A 6,334-nucleotide genomic window follows, 5' to 3' on the forward strand; every position below is an offset into this window, starting at 1 on the left:
TAGAGCAGCGCTGGTGAAACCTGTGCAGACTGATCTGAGACACTTATAGTATATAAACGATCGTTTGTGAAGCCTCTGTTTTTCTTCCCTGTGATTAAAAAGCACTTCTCGTTTACTTAACATACAAAATCGCTGCAAGTTGGCTGGCTTGCTGGCAAAGCCGAAGGGGAACTTTTTGGCCGCTACGTTGCCATGGCAGGGTGTTGCCTCAAACATGGCAGTTACATGTGAGCATTTACCCGGGATGCGCCACCTTCGAAAGTAAGCTTTGTTTTAAAAACACACCAGGTTTTAAAGCTGCTTGGCTCGGACCCCGAGGGCCTGCCAGCTGAGCTGCAACCCTCTCGTCTTTATGGGGAGATTTTTAAGAGCTACAGCATTTCTGTTTCTGGAGCTCTGTTGGTTTTGTTTTTTTCCTGTGAAGTTGTAGCATTTTGAAGATGATGACGGCTTGATTTGTGCCTGCGGAGCTTGGATTTAATGGCTTTGTGATGTAGAGAGGCTAATTGAGACATCCACAAATTGATTTACAGTAGGTAATTAAAGCAAATGGTAGTCCTTTGTAAAGGATGATAGGTCCTTGGCTGACAGCGTGCTTATGAATCTGCAGTTTCTTTTGGAGCTTTTTCTCTGATTACGTCTTGTTTTAAAATTAAAGTCCAGCTTCTGCCTTCTGTTGCTGGGATTAATGCTACAGAGAACAGAAGGGGTCAGCCAGCCAGCAGCCGTTGTGCCTCATTATTAGTGTTCTTCATGACTCAACTCCACCGGCTTAAACATTTGGCAGCACCAAAACAGGCCCAGAGAAAGCCTGGGTAACTTTCCACTGTGCCACCGCAGGCTGCTGCAGCTTTTTTTTATTGCGACACGCAGAGGTGGCATTTACACAGCAGTAAACACGCTCCCAAAGTCTGACGACAACTTGTGAACTTTCTCCGATTTAAAAGCTGGATTTTAAAGCTGACGCCCTCTGTCAGCTCCCAGCCCCGCACAGCGAAAAGACAGCAAATCATCGCCGATTTAGTAAAAACTTCAGTTTATTGCTTCGTGATGTTTATCCCGTCCTTCCTTTGAACGGCAGAATAATCGAAACACAGCTGCAGTCGTTAGATTTCACGGATTAACATTTTTCACACCATAGTCCAGCTTAATATATATTTAAAGATCCCTTGGGCTTTTTTGCAATAGATAATCAACATTTGTCCTGACTTATCTGGACTCAAGCCCACACTTTTTAATGAGAGCATAGCATCAAGTCAGTTAAACCTCTGAGATATTGATCTTGTTGGTTAAATCGCAGAGGGGGTTGTTAATCAGTTTCAGCTGCTTTGGTATTCACGAAATTAATAACAGGTGTACTAGAGGGACAACAATGAGACAACCCCCAACACAGGAAAGGTTTTGCAGGTGGAGGCCAGTCACAGATTTTCCCTCCTCATCTGTTTCATTTGGATTTACATGGACCCCAAAGAGCTTGCACAGGTAGTCCAACTCCTCCATGATGGCACATCAATATGTGTCATTGCCAGAAGGTTTGCTGTATCTACCAGCACAGTCTCAAAAGCACAGTCAGCTGTGGAGTTCATTGTGCTGCCTGTAACATTGCTCAGCATGACTGGTTTGGTGGTGGGTCAGTGATGGTCTGGGGAGGCATATCCATGGAGGGACACACAGGCTTCTACAGGCTGGGCAACAACACCCTAACTGCCATTAGGTATCAGGATGGAGTCCTGGGCTCAATGTCAGACCCTACACTGGCGCAGTGGGTCCTGGGTTTCTCACAACCATGCCCAACCTGATGCGGCGAGAGTATGCCAGCAGTTCCTGTAGGATTAAGCAACTGATACCACTGACTGGGCGTCACACTCGCGTAAACTAAATCCAGTAGACGACCTCTGGGACATTAAGTTTTGGTCCATCTGACACTGCCAGGTTGCACCAAAGACTGTACAAGAGCTCAGTGATGGCCTGGTCCAGATCTGGGAGATTCCAGGACACCATCTGTTGTCTCATTAGGAGCATGCCCCAGTCTTGTCAGGCGTGCATACAAACTACTGTGTACCATTCTGAGATTCAGGCTCTATAGGATTCATTCCTAACACCGTACCCACCCTGTCCATATCAGTATAGATATCATGCACGATTTCATTTCCCACTGAGATTTGATGTGTTTTCAGAGTGTTTGAGCAGTTTATATCATTACCTTATCGTCCAATAATTAGCCCTGTGAGTTGAGTCTGGGTTTGTTGTACCTGCAGGGACAGAGATGGACTGTCTGCCTTGTTTATGAGAGTAAAGAAACAGAAGAAGGAAGAATCAGGCAGAGCCTCGATCTCAGCTCCTCGCCAGCACCTTGAGGATGAATAGAAATGAGCCAGAACTCCTCTCCAGGTTGGAAACTCACTAATGTTGTGGCAGAATGAGAACACGAGGTTACCTTTGTTTCTAAAGTCTCTTTAAACCACGTGTGATGATAATGAACATCTCAGATCTGGTCTCCATTAAGAGCAAACCTCATTTTTGCAATGAAACAATATTATTCAACTCAGCTCGAATGTTGTTTGGTTTCGCAGATGTCAGAATGCGTAAACATCTGCTTCCTTTTGCCCATCCTCGTGCTTTGACACGTCTCCAAAATATGAAACACAGAATCCGGTCGACTCTTTCAGACATATGAGGTCTCAAATTAACATCGGGCCACCGACAGACAGAAGGATAAAGGATGTAGATCAAGATATGATTAAAGGTCACAGCCATTGGAAATTACAGGCCTGCTGGAGTCATGTTATTTTCCATGTCAGGCCAGTCACTAGCACCAGCGGCTCGAGGATGAGTGGCTGGTTAGTGGTGAAAGCCGTGCAGTCGAAGGGGACACGGCGAGCAGCAGCTCTGGTTAATAGCTGTATCCGGGAGCGGATGCTCTGGTAAATTAGTGGCAGATGTTGGCAAGTTTGGATGCAGCGTTGGTTTCCATCATGGAAGTGAGGAATTAAAACAGCTTTTCATTTACAGGAAACCAGCAGAAGCTCTTTGTGTTTGCACTTGTACCTATTTCAGCCACTAAACTCTTTAACTCATTCCTTCTGACTGCAGGATCTTAAGAGGAACATATTTAGCCATTGATAAGGTTACATTGTTGCCTGTTAACAATGAGCATCACCAGTATTTCAAATAATGAGTCAAACATATGGAAACATAGATTCTTTGAGCCAAAGACACAGCTTTTTTTTTCTTCCTCACTTTTACACCCGCCCATGAAGTTGAACTATGCTCTTTGTCTGGAGAAAAGAGAAACAGCCTCTTTTACAACACAGCAGATGCTTTATTACAGCAGGGTAATCTTTCAGAAGTAGATACAAGTATTAAAGCTGACATATAAACTTTAAAAGTTTATATGTCAGCTTTTATAAAGCCTGTGGCATTTCAAGAATCAAGGCCATCCGAAGCCATCTTGAAGATACCTGCTGAGGATAGAATTATTTTGAAGAAAAAGTCAGTCAGACGGCCATTTTTGGATGATTTCAGTTTCAATTCTGAATAACTTAAAATCCCAAAGAGCCTCTGTTGACCTTTAAGCCTCATTTCAACATAATAATAATAATCCCTTCCTGATTATTTAATACAGCTTTGTTTTAGCTCAGTTTTAAACATTGGGGAGTGCCGGTTATCTCTCAATAGGCTAATACACTCAACAAAAATATAAACGCAACACTTTTGTTTTTGCTCCCATTCCCCATGGGATGGACGTAGAGACCTAAAATTCATTCCAGATACACAATATAACCATCCCTCCCAAACAGTGGTCACAAATCAGTCCAAATGTGTGGTAGTGGGCACATCTGCTATATTGAGATAATCCATCCCACCTCACAGGTGTGCCACAGCAGGATGCTGATCTGACATCATGAGTAGTGCACAGGTGTACCTCAGACTGCCCACAACAAAAGGCCACCCTGGAATGTGCAGTTTTTTGCGCTATTGGGGGTCTGGGGACCCAGAACCGGTCAGTATCTGGTGTGACCACCATTTGCCTCATGCAGTGCAACACATCGTCGCATGGAGTCTATCAGATTGTCAATTGTGGCCTGTGGAATGTTGGTCCACTCCACTTCAATGGCTGTGCGAGGTTGTTGGATATTTGTGGGAACTGGTACACGCTGTCGTATACGCCGGTCAAGCACATCCCGAACATGCTCAATGGGTGACATGTCCGGTGAGTATGCTGGCCATGCAAGAACTGGGACATTCTCAGCTGCCATCTGCCCTGAACAATGTGAACCATGATTCATCCGTGAAGCGCACACCTCTCCAACGTGCCAGACGCCATCGAATGTGAGCATTTGCCCACACAAGTCTGTTACGGCGACGAGCTGGAGTCAGGTCAAGACCCCGATGAGGACGACGGGCATGCAGTTGAGCGTCCCTGAGACGGTTTCTGACAGTTTGTGCAGAAATTGTTTGGTTGTGCAAACCAATTGTTCCAGCAGCTGTCTGGGTGGCTGGTCTCAGACGATCTTGGAGGTGAACCTGCTGGATGTGGAGGTCCTGGGCTGGTGTGGTTACACGAGGTCTGCGGTTGTGAGGCCGGTTGGATGTGCTGCCATATTCTCTGAAACGCCTGTGGAGACGGCTTATGGTTGAGAAATGAACATTCAATGCACGGGCGACAGATCTGGTTGACATTCCTGCTGTCAGCATGCCAATTGCACGCTCCCTCATTGCTGTGGCATCTGTGGCATTTTGCTGTGAGACAAAACTGCACATTCCAGGGTGGCCTTTTGTTGTGGGCAGTCTGAGGTACACCTGTGCACTACTCATGATGTCAGATCAGCATCCTGATGTGGCACACCTGTGAGGTGGGATGGATTATCTCAATATAGCAGATGTGCCCACTACCACACATTTGGACTGATTTGTGACCACTGTTTGGGAGGGATGGTTATATTGTGTATCTGGAATGAATTTTAGGTCTCTACGTCCATCCCATGGGGAATGGGAGCAGTAACAAAGGTGTTGCGTTTATATTTTTGTTGAGTGTATATACAGACAGCTTAGTCATGACAAAAAGTCACAAAAAACAGAATAAAACCATGCATTCTTCAGTACTCATGGGCACTCACTCTTACATTTTGTCATGTAAAGGGCTAATAAGTTTTTCTGTACCACTTTCGCCAAGAGCGTCCTCATAGGAGATCATCTAATTGTTGGGGTTTTCTCTCTCTTATTGCGGGGTTTTTACCTTACAATATATAGATTGCCTTTAGGTGCTCTTGTTATGATTTAGTACCATATAAATAAATTGAATTCAATATATTCTTTGAAACTTTGGATATAATACAAATAAATCACGAAGGACTGAAGGCTCAATAGGGTCCAAAAGTCTGAAGTGCAAATCGCCCCTCTGAATGAGTTTTTCCTCATGAATCAGTTCAAAAAGCAGACCAACAAATGGAGCATTTAAGGTCAGGAGGAACAGGAATACAAAAAGTGCAGACGCCCAAAAGAACACAGGAACAAGGAAAGTGGCTGGGTGGTGTGGTGGAGGAAGAGGCGACAGAGCACAGCTGAACATAGTCAATATCCACAGACAGGAAGTAGATTGGGAAGGGGAACACCTAAAGTTGAGACCGAGGAAGGAGCACATAGGAAACACAGAGGAAACTATGACAAACTTACAATAAAAAACATGGGGCTAAACCTATGTGAGAACAGCAATAAGGCATCCAAAACTAAATGTGAAAAAAGTTGCTTAAAGGTTGCTTACAACAAGTAATACTCAAAATCACTCAAAGCACTGATACGTCAGTGAAAATGAATCAAAAATGCTTGAGTAATAAACAAGAACCAAAAAAACTCAGAAGCAACAGAAAGGCCATGGAACCAGACCAGGTACGCTGACAGTCCTTCTGCAGCAGGCCCGAAAAATGGCTCTGTTACTTTGAATAGGGTAAAATGTTCTGAACCCCGAGAGGAGTGCGTCATTGACCGCTTTACTGTAATTTAAGTGGAGAAGATTACTGGAACTGGCGTCAAGAGGTTTTCAATCAATAGTGACAGCATTTTTTTCATAAATAACAGCTGCTCTGTCTTTATTCATAACAGTTTAGTCTCCAGCACTTCACCAAATGAGAAAATTACCTCTTTTCTTTGCCCTGATTTGACCTCCAGAGAGAATATAATTAGGAGCCAGGAAACAGGCTCTTTCTCACTGTATTTACTGCAATTAGACAGAATAATCTGCACATAAAATGAAGAGGCACCCCACACCTTTATTAGTCTTTCTCTCTGGAAAGTGGTCTTTGGATTCCCTATTCTTATCAGCTGGTGTTTTAGC

Source organism: Astatotilapia calliptera, chromosome 23, assembly GCF_900246225.1.
Source record: "Astatotilapia calliptera chromosome 23, fAstCal1.2, whole genome shotgun sequence".
Classification (NCBI taxonomy): domain Eukaryota; kingdom Metazoa; phylum Chordata; class Actinopteri; order Cichliformes; family Cichlidae; genus Astatotilapia; species Astatotilapia calliptera.